The sequence below is a fragment of the Ceratotherium simum genome, chromosome X (genome assembly GCF_057802395.1).
Source record: "Ceratotherium simum simum isolate JZ-2026a chromosome X, ASM5780239v1, whole genome shotgun sequence".
Classification (NCBI taxonomy): Eukaryota; Metazoa; Chordata; class Mammalia; order Perissodactyla; family Rhinocerotidae; genus Ceratotherium; species Ceratotherium simum.
Window position 1 is genome coordinate 109,570,175 of NC_141940.1, and position 10,354 is coordinate 109,580,528.

Genomic DNA, 10,354 nt, shown 5'->3' on the forward strand with positions numbered 1-10,354 from the left:
TTATCCCAAAGTGACCTCATTATGGGTTGCCTGGCCCACAGTCAGCTGGGGCTGGAGCACAGTGGGGTTTGGGGCTTCCACTGAACTCAGCTTCCTGACAGAAGGGCACGTCACTTCTAATGGGCTCTGTCAAGAGCTGTGAAGAGTCTGAGACTTCACCCTGCTTGCAAGCTAACAAGTTAGTCTGCTTTAGTTTCATGGACTCTGGCAGAAGACATAAGAATATTGGGTCAGAGACAAAGGACTTAATTACTCATAGCACAACAGACAGCATGAGTTTCCTTGTCCCCCCCACCGCCAAAACTCATGCGGGCAACACAGAGTTGGGCCCAAGGAGATGCCGCACATGCAGTGGATGTGTGTCACGGAGGAGGAATTCAAGCTTAGGAAATACCAATGTTTTAAAGGCAGCTGCAAGCAAACCTACCCAATTTTTGCTCTAGAGGGAGACATTATCTTTATTACACTGGTCAACAAACAAATTTGCCTTTGGCTCCATAGGGAGACACTATCTCTATCTCTTAAGACAGTTCACTATACAAACTTCCTTGAAAAGTTAGTCCTGAGCCAGCGCTGATGACCTAGTGGTTAAAGTTCAGTGCATTCCACTTCAGTGGCCCGGGTTCGGTTCCCAGGCACAGAACCACACCACTCGTCTGTCAGTAGCCATGCTGTGGCAGTGGCTCACACAGAAGAACTAGAGGGACTTGTAACTAGAATATACAACTATGTACTGGGGTTTGGGGGAGGGATAAAAAAAAAGGGAGAAAGATTGGTAATAGATGTTAGCTCAGGGAAAATCTTTCCCAGCAAAAAAAAAAAAAAAGTTAGTCCAGAATAAAGGCTGCCAGTGCCTCTGCTCATAAGACATGCAGAAACAAGAGAAATCCATGGAGAAGTGTCTCCCAACAGACTTTGCCAATTCCAGGTGGTGGCAACTGGAATTCCCAGACAACAACTTTAAATAGCTAGCGTCCAACTCCAGACTGCCTGGCACTCAAGCAGTTTGTGTTCTCACACTCATTCTACAAAAGGAGAGCAAAAAGGGCGCAGGACCCTCTACTGGAACGTGGACCCATCCTATGTACCCAGGAGGCTGCGGTGGCACTGGCATTCTTCTCTAATGGATGATGAAAGGAAGGGGACCTATGCCTTCTCTTCTCTTGCTACCCTGGCCTTGTAAGTTTTCCTTTCCTCCAATAAAACTGATGACTCAATTCATTCCAAGCCCTGGTGTGTGACAGATGATACCCAAATGGTCTCAGTACAGTAGATAAAGAAAAATAGCAAGACATCTAAGAGTTCCCAGCAGCCAGAAGGAGGAAGATCAAACAGGATAGGCACCCAGCAAAACAGAGTTGCTAGAGGAGGACAGATAACAACTTAAAAAAAATAAAACTAGAATTTAAAGATTCAAATACAGTACTGGGGTGACCAACTGTCCCAGTTTGCCTGGGACCGAGGGAGTTCCAGGGACGAGGGGCTTTCAGTGCTAAAACCAGGACAGTCCTGGGCAAACGAGGATAAGTTGGTCACCCTATATATACACCCCTCCTCCCCCACACACAAACTTTCTGTAACTGGATGTTGTGATTTCAAACTTAGAAATACATTAGATAAATTAAAGGAGAGGATGGCTACTGTTAAGGCCAGAGTTCATAATCAGGGTGCAGGGAAAGAAATATCTCAAAAAATAATGTCTCAAAAATACAAAAAGATTCGTATTTTTATCTAAAAAGGAATTTATAGAGAAAAAAAGATAAGAGACTTGGAGGATAGATCTAGGAGATGTAACAAGCAAAAGTAGGAGATCAAGAATGAGAAAAAGGAACTGAGGAGAAGCATAATTAAGCAAGTAATAAGTGAAAATTTCCTTGAACAAAACAAAGACCCAAGTTTACAGATTGTAAAAGTGCACCTGGTTCCCAGTAGGTTCCATGAGAATTACAGTAGATAGTCTACACATTATAGTAGATTAGATTACTGTTTAACAAGTATTGATTCCCTCCCCTTTTTCTAATGTGAGTGAGCAGATTGTACTTCTCTAACTCTTGAACTTTCGCCATGTGACTTGCCTTGGCAATGGACTGTTAGTGGATACGATACCAGCAGAAGTTTGAATTACACCTGCGTGGTGAGCTCATCATCCTGTGCGTCTGCTTTCTGCCATGGATCTCTGCCATGCTTTGGGAGGTTCCTGATCCAAGGAGAATGAGAAATACATCAAGCAGCCCTGGACACAACCTGAATCTTAGCATCAAGCCCAGCCCAGATTTGTAGATGTGTGAATTACCAATAAACGCCTATTGTTTAATGCTACTGAGATTTTTGTGGTAGTTCATTATGTAGCCTTATTGTGACAATAAATGAGATACACACTTAGGCTTACCTTGGTAAAGTTCTAAATCTCAAGAATAAAAAATAAATCTTAAGCTTTCACTCAGAAAGAATAAGTTATCTATCTACAAACAAAAAGAAGCAAGATGAGCATTGGATTGCTCACATACAACACTGGAAGTCCTAGAAGCTAGGAGATGTTGAAATAACACCTAGAGACCACAAAGAGCAAAGAACTGAAACCCAGGAATCCCATACCCTGCCAGTATTTCATTCATCCATCATGGTAAAAAAAAATTTTTTTTAACTTTTTAAGAATTAAAAAATTTTAACAGCCACATGACCTATTTGAGAAAAATACTCAAGAAATCATTCTAACCAAACAACAAATGAACAAAGACAGAGGCTTCAAGTACTAAAGTTTAAATTCAATGGATAAAGATTGGATTTCTGAAAATAAGTCATATGTAGCTTAATCTAAATCAATCATAATGTCTTGGCATATGTAATATGAGTACTAGATAAGGACTCTTAAAACAAAAGAGGTTGCTGTGAAGGCAGTTTTAATAATAATCTAGAACTAAACTATTTCAGAAAAACCTAGGCGTTGGATGTGGTGAGGTAGAGTGGAGAAAGAACATTTGATATTTCTCAACTAGGGCAAGAAGGGGGAAGGGAATTAAAATAGTCTCACAATCTTATCTTAGGGTAGAGGATGCAAGGAAAAATAGACTGACGGTGAGAAAATAGTTGGAGGGTCTTGTTTTCAAATAATGGTAACAAAATGCAATCGATTAAGAATACCAGAGAACAATAAGTTGCCATTAAGAGAATGGAAAAATACAATGGAACTTCCAAATTAGCAAGGGCAAAAAACGGAATGGATAGCAAGTTAATAAAACCAGCAAAAATAAAGAAAAGGAAAAAAAAGAACCATTAAAGTAAAATGATACAGCATAAATACAATGTGGAAGGAATAAAATCAAAGTATATCAGTCATTTCAGTAAGTGAAAATGGACTTAATTCTATCAAGAGATCAAAAATGTCAAAATGAGTTTAAAAAAACAAAACCAAACCCAGCTATACGATAATTTCTAAGAAATACAGAGGGGGGCCGGCCCTGTGGTGTAGTGGTTAAGTTTGGCATGCTCTGCTTTGGCGGCCCGGGTTTGTGCGTTCACATCCCGGGTGCAGACCTACACCACTCATCAGCCCTGCTGTGGGGGCAACCCACATATAAAAAAAAATAGAGGAGGATTGGCACAGATGTTAGCTCAGGGCCAATCTTCTTCAGCAAAAAAGAAAGAAAGAAATACAGAGATAGCAGGCCAATGCCATAAAAAACAAAAATGGCAATATTATTATCAATGGAAAGGAGGAATTGAAGATGAAAGAACCTACAAGAGACTGAAGAGCGACACTGTGGAACAACAGAAGGCACAGTTTAAGAAGCAAGTGTTAAAAACTTGTATGTCCTGAGCAACGTGGCAGCCAAATATATAAAGAAAAAAGCCTAGGATTGAGTCTTGAAAGATGCCGACATTTACAGGTTGAGAAGAGAATAAGCTGGAATGGGAGGCGGAGAGTGAGTGGCCAAAGAAGTAGAGGAAGAGCAGGAAGGTGCGCAATGGTAATTTCTGGAAGTCTCAACCAATATACAGGTAAAGGTGACCCCAGCAACAGCGGTCACACAGACTCTCCACCTAGGGCCAGCTCTGGGTCTGAGGACGCAGGACCTGGTGACAACACCCCCTTCCCCGCAGGCAGGCTGAGGGAGACGTGGGCCTTTCCACACAACTCTCCATTTTCCCGCATCTGCAATTTGTAACAGATTGTAATTGAGATGCACAGTGCAGAATTAGATTCTTTCATCTAAACGGGAGTTTTGTAGGCTTGGAGTATTGTTAAGAAAGGAGCAGCTGCCCGATGTATGGGTGACATTGTGGAACACGCCAGTATGTGGAAATAGAAAGAGGGTGCCCATTATTTCCCATTAAAAGATCCATTTAACTTCCTGAGACTTAAAAAGTCAGCCCATGTTAAGACAATGTAATGTTTCCAACTCACTAAAAATACACTTTTCTCTTCTATTGACTAATCAGGAATCTATACTTATTGTCAAGTTTTAGCAATAATTTTAGGGGATTTTTTCTAACATCTATAGGAAATACAACTATTTAATACTGGCAAATACAAGACAAATCCCATTTCTGTGCCACGAGCTGTGCAGAGCTTTTGTTTTTCAGTCACGGTGATCTGTGGCAATTAGTAAATTCTCGAAACAACACTCTCACTATGCATATTGACTGCCTCCCTCAACACACACATAGGCTCTCTTTTGTTCTGGAACAGGCAGTAAGTTATGAAAGAAAAATAATGCACTGCATAAAATACCGATATGATCAGGAGGCCACTTACCTTGGGTTTCTACCTCTTCCCGTTCTTCAGGGTGTTGCTGGCATTTTCAATGTGCAGGGAATTGGGGCGGGAGGGTAAAATGTAGCTGGCCTGATTTGAACAGGACAAGGGAGGCGAAAGGGCAGTTGACGTCCCTAACACCTCTTCCCCTGGTGGGGGAATTGGGGGGATGTTATTAAAGGGTACAAACTTGCAACTAGAAGATCAATAAGTTCTGGGGATCTCATGCACAATATAGTGACTACAGCCAACAATACGTACTATATTATAGACTTCAAAATTGCTAAGAGAATAGATCTTAAATGTTCTCACCACAAAAAAGAAATGATAATTATGTGACGTGATAGAGGTGTTAGCTAAAGCTATGATGGTAATCACATTGCAATATATAAGCATATCAAATCAACACGTTGTACACCTTAAACTTACACAATGTTATATGTCAATTATATCTCAATTAAAAAAAACTTTAAATGAGTAGAACATTTGAAAATGGCTAACACCATCCACTCAGGAATTTACCTTAGAAAGAAACAAATACAAACAAAATCTAGAGCTGTGGTCCCTCGACCAGCAGCATAGGCATCGCATGAGAGCCTGCTAGATATGCAGACTCTTAGGCCCCATCCCAGACCTACTGAATCAGAACCCGCATTTTGCCAAGATCCCCAATAATTTTGCCCAGTGCTGCTATGGGAAATCTCCTGGCCACGTGTGGCTATTTACATTTAAATTTAAACTACTTAAAATTGAACAAAATTAAAAATTCAGTCACGCTAGCCACATTTCAGTGCTCAAGAGCCACACGTGGCTAGTGGCTCCTCTATTGGACAGTGCAAGTATAACACCTCCATCACTGCAGAAAGTTCTGTTGGACAGCAGAGGTCTCATTGGTTCTCAATCTTGGCTACATATTAGAATCACCGGCCATAGTTTTTTTGTTAGTGTGTTTTAAATTTTAATACAGAATGCTTATTTTAGGCCTCATCCTACAGGCATTTTATCTTCACAGAAACTCGACCCCGTGTTTTCCAGTAAGAACCCCATTTAGGAAAACCATGTTCTTGATCCCAATAAAACCACACATATTTCATGCTCAGATAATCATGTAAGATATTGTCATTTAAGTTGGCCGAACTCTAGGCTATGGTGCCAGGTTCTACACAGGTAACTTCGTTGTGATACTTTCTTCATTTTTCCCTTTTATTAGTTGAAAAGATCACATAAAAACACTAAGAAAAACTTCAAAAGATTTCACACAACCATTATACTATTTCTCTGACAGTCATTTTTGTTCAGGGCCGTTACCATCTAGTCCTTGCATATTTGCATTATAGAATCTGATTTTTCACAGGCCACCCCAGCCTGCTGTTCAATAGGTTTACGACAATTACAAAACTGGATCTCTCCACATCAGCCCCCGCCCCCAACCTACAGAATATACAGAAATATCATCTCCAAATGCATGCCTTCCAGCTCCTTGGAGGGTCCTGGTTTGTCCCACATATATTTTTTGCACAAACATCATGTGCCTCCTTCAGCCTTTGCTCCTACAAAGACAGTGGTGCCCCAGGGACCCAGTGATGTCCTTTGCTGCTTCTGACATGCCTCCATCTCGCACTCTAAGAATCTCCAAGAGTCACCCAACTAGGTTACATTCGCAGAGTAGTTCTTTATGGAGATTTGCATGGCAGGGCGCTTTTATTTGCTATATCTCCTTATCCCAGCACAGGCCCCTAGAAGATCTACTTGACATTGGACTACATGGAAACATCTTCCCTCTGATCAACCATTCCCTAACCAAGTGTGTGCATCTGGACTTTCTGTCCTTTTGGGGTGTGTAAGGAGTGGCCCTTATTCTCAATGGGGCTCAGTCCTAGAAGTGGGAGAGAGCCAGTGGCCCTACATGGCTAGTCATTCTCCTTACCAGGGCTGGGACTGGGGGAGGCAAGTGAGGTGCTCACTCTCAGAGTTGTGCAAGTGCAGGGTCAAACCTTCACTTAAAATTTTGACACTGTGGAGACAGCCCTGATGGCCTAGTGGTTAAAGTTCCATGCTCACCACTTCAGCGGCCCAAGTTTGCTTCCTGGTGGCAGAACCATACCACCCATGTATCAGTTGCCATGCTGAGGCGGTGTCCCACATAGAAGAACTAGAACGACCTACAACTAGGATATACAACCATGCACCGGGGCTTTGGGGAGGAAAAAAAAAGAGGAAGATTGGCAGCAGATGTTAGCTCAGGGCGAATCTTTCCCTGCAAAAAAAAAAAAAAAGTGAGTTTAAAAAAGAAATTTTGATACTGTGTTCATCGTGGATTATCTTTGCCTTAATTTGGATTTTTAAAAATATTGCATTAAAATATTTTTATTTTGATTACTGAAATTTTGTTGTTTGCTTGGTACTCCGTTAAATTTTCTGCAAGTGCTGCCTCGCTCACCTCACCCTATTCCCAAGCCCTGGTCCTATCCATCAAGTTCCTCTAGCTCTCATTCAAATAGAGCCTCAATGGGCCCACCACTCATGCCCTCAAGTCACACTGAGTACAAATCCCTCCCAGTACCCAGTTGAGGCTCTGAGCTACACACAGATGATTGCTACCTAGTTGTAATCATGCTGTTCACCATTTTTTATATTATGTTTAATTTTCATAAACAATTGTTTCATAAATAATTTTCCCTGTTTCTAGGTTGCCTTAATTGCCTCTTTTAACCACTGACAGATAGTCCACTGGGCTGATACACTATACTTAACTATTCACCTATTATTGGATATTCAGGTTAGTTTCCATTTCTCATTCATTAATGAGTCTTTAGAGCTACAAAGGAGCTGAGGGTTGGGGTGAGGCTTGAATGAGATAAATTGTTCTGCCTAATAAAGTGGGAGGCTTTTTTGATGTCGTTTTGGAGTTTGGGGGTTTGGGGAATTTGTTTGTTTGTTTTCCGGTGGGCTGCAAAGAAGAGAAGAAGAAAGAGAGTTAAGCAACTTGTTGAAAAACTGGATCCCAATTTGGAAGAAATAACGAAGGGACATTTTAAAAAGAGAAATGTATGATATTGAATTTAAGGTATCAACTCTACGAGCCACAGTGGAGACCCCTGCTGTTACTGCCACATCTTCAGGAAATGTCCACCACAGTGTGAACTGACTCAGAGACATATAAGGGAGCTATTAGCATGCTATCTTGCATGTATACAAAAGAAGTCACTAACAGACTAATTCCATCTAACAAAGGCAAAGACAGGATTTATGTCAGAGAATGAGGAGAGAGGAGAAGAAATGGCAGCTATTTGAAAATGGTGACATTTGTTTTCTTTTCCTTAGCATCTCATCCGATGCTAATCAGCTGGCAGTAAGCAGAGGCCTGTGCAGATGCCTACCAACAGACGACCACCGGGAACACACCTGGAGTCAAAACCAAATCAGTGTCGGTTAGCTTGCTGCAGCTAGAAAGAACTCTCTCCCGGGGAACCGTGGGGCATTCTAGTAAGAAGGAATGGGGAGGGGTTAGTACAGGATTCAGGCAGATGCTGAAGGATTCTAAGGAGAGTTTAAGGAAGTGGGGAAATGTTCTGAATTCCATGTTGTCAAGAGGCAGAAGCAATACAATAATTGGGCATCTTCATTTTTAGTTGAGAGATGGGAAGACTAAGAAGGGGCTAGAACTGACATTGGTAAAGGAGTAGCAGTGAGTCTTGTTAGTCAGAGGTGGGGGATGATTAATCATTTTCCTTGTTGAGGAATGGCCTTGTGTCTCTCTAGTTCCAAAGATGGTCATGGAGTGGCCTTCTCTGGACATTATTTATTTTCCATGAGTGCTATTTGTCTTCACTTGGGAACATCATGACCTAGCTGCCAGCAGGGCTGTTTTTCACTTTCTCAGTTCCTCCTTCTGGCCAAGGGCAGACAAGGTCAGCCTGCAGGACGTTAATCTGTGGGGTCCAGGTCCACACAAGTCAGGGCATTCTGCCCTTGAACAGCTGGATTGGTCATCGAGGGAGTAACTTGGGTCGTTCACGGATGCTCAGGGAGACGCTGGGAGTCCACTCCCAGGTGTTTGGGACAGGCTGTTTTGGCTTTGTGTCTGCCAGTGTCCTTTGTTAGCACCTGCATTTCAGTTACGCCCTTGCCCTGATCCAGTTTTTCTAAACAGTTGCAAATGTTGGGTCTTAGCTTCAGTTCCCTCTAAATGCAGATTCCGAGGGAACAGCAGGTGTACAGGTAGTTCACTGTGGAAAGTTCTCCCTTTTAGCAAGAGTGGCTCATCCACCTGGGGGCCCACCTGAGGGCCTGTAGAAGATCCACCTCAAAACGGTCCACCTGAGACCTGGAAGAGGGGAGTCTTTACCCGCTGGCCCACTCTCATGGCTGAGGGTTGCCCATGAGCCCCTCGCCCTTCCAGGTGTGTGGATTTGCCAGAATGACTGAGTGGCCCCCATAGGTGTTCCCTGCCTGGCATATGTTAAATATTTCCTTGATATGCAGAGAGATGAATGGATAAATGAAAAAAATATTCTGGCATTTTGCCCTTGAGAGTTTTCAATCATTTCTATGACCCATGTTAGCAGGATCAAGTCCCAAACAGATTGTCTCATACTGATATGTTGAAAAATCTCACTCCTGACCTGGCTTGCCTGGCTTTACCTAGACGACGCCCTTGGCCTCTGAGAGCTTCTACGAGTAGCCAGAGTTCTGCCTGGCTCTCCCGGGCCGCAGAATCTGAAGGTTCTATCTGTCCTTGTGGGTGAAGGCCCTCAGCAAGTGCATCTCCCATGGACCAGACCCACTCTGGACCCAGTAATGAGAAGAGGAATAAAAGAGAGAAGGAAGACAGACTAGTTTTATCCTGCTCCTGTGCCATCAAATTGGCCGCACACATTCTTGGGGAGTCCATCTGGACAACGCGCCTCTATTTTGAGCAGTATAACTCCAACAAAACTCTGGACAGTAAAAGTTAAGCATTCAGCCAGTTAAAAAAGACCAGCCAGAGCTGAAAGGGAGCCCAAAATGTAATGACCGAAACGGGTAGTGTACATAAATTGTCTGTCTCTCGTTCAAAATCCTACTCTATTTGTGAGCAATTTTCTTCCACTTCAAACTCTCTCATTATATACCCTTTTATTCGAAATGTTAATTCTCCCTCCTCTTGTAATTTAATCATCCACTAATCATTTCTGGGATGGAAACACATATTCCTAAGTGAAACTCTTTTGAAGAGCTGAATTAAGCAGACAGTGGGTTTCTCTAATTACTTGTCTAATTGTTAATAAAACTGCTAATGAAGAACTTTTTCAAAGTTTTAAAAACAATCCATGGGGCCAGCCTGGTGGCACAGTGGTTAAGTGCGTGCACTTTGCTTTGGTGGCCTGGGGTTCGCAGGTTCGGATCCCGGGCTTGCACCAATGCACCGCTTGTCCAGCCATGCTGTGGCGGCATCCCATATAAAGTAGAGGAAGATGGGCATGGATGTTAGCCCAGGGCCAAGCTTCCTCAGCTAAAAGAGAAGGATTGGCATCGGATGTTAGCTCAGGGCTGATCTTCCTCACAAACAACAACAACAAAAAACTATCCATGATAATGTTTTTGTGCAAACTAAAC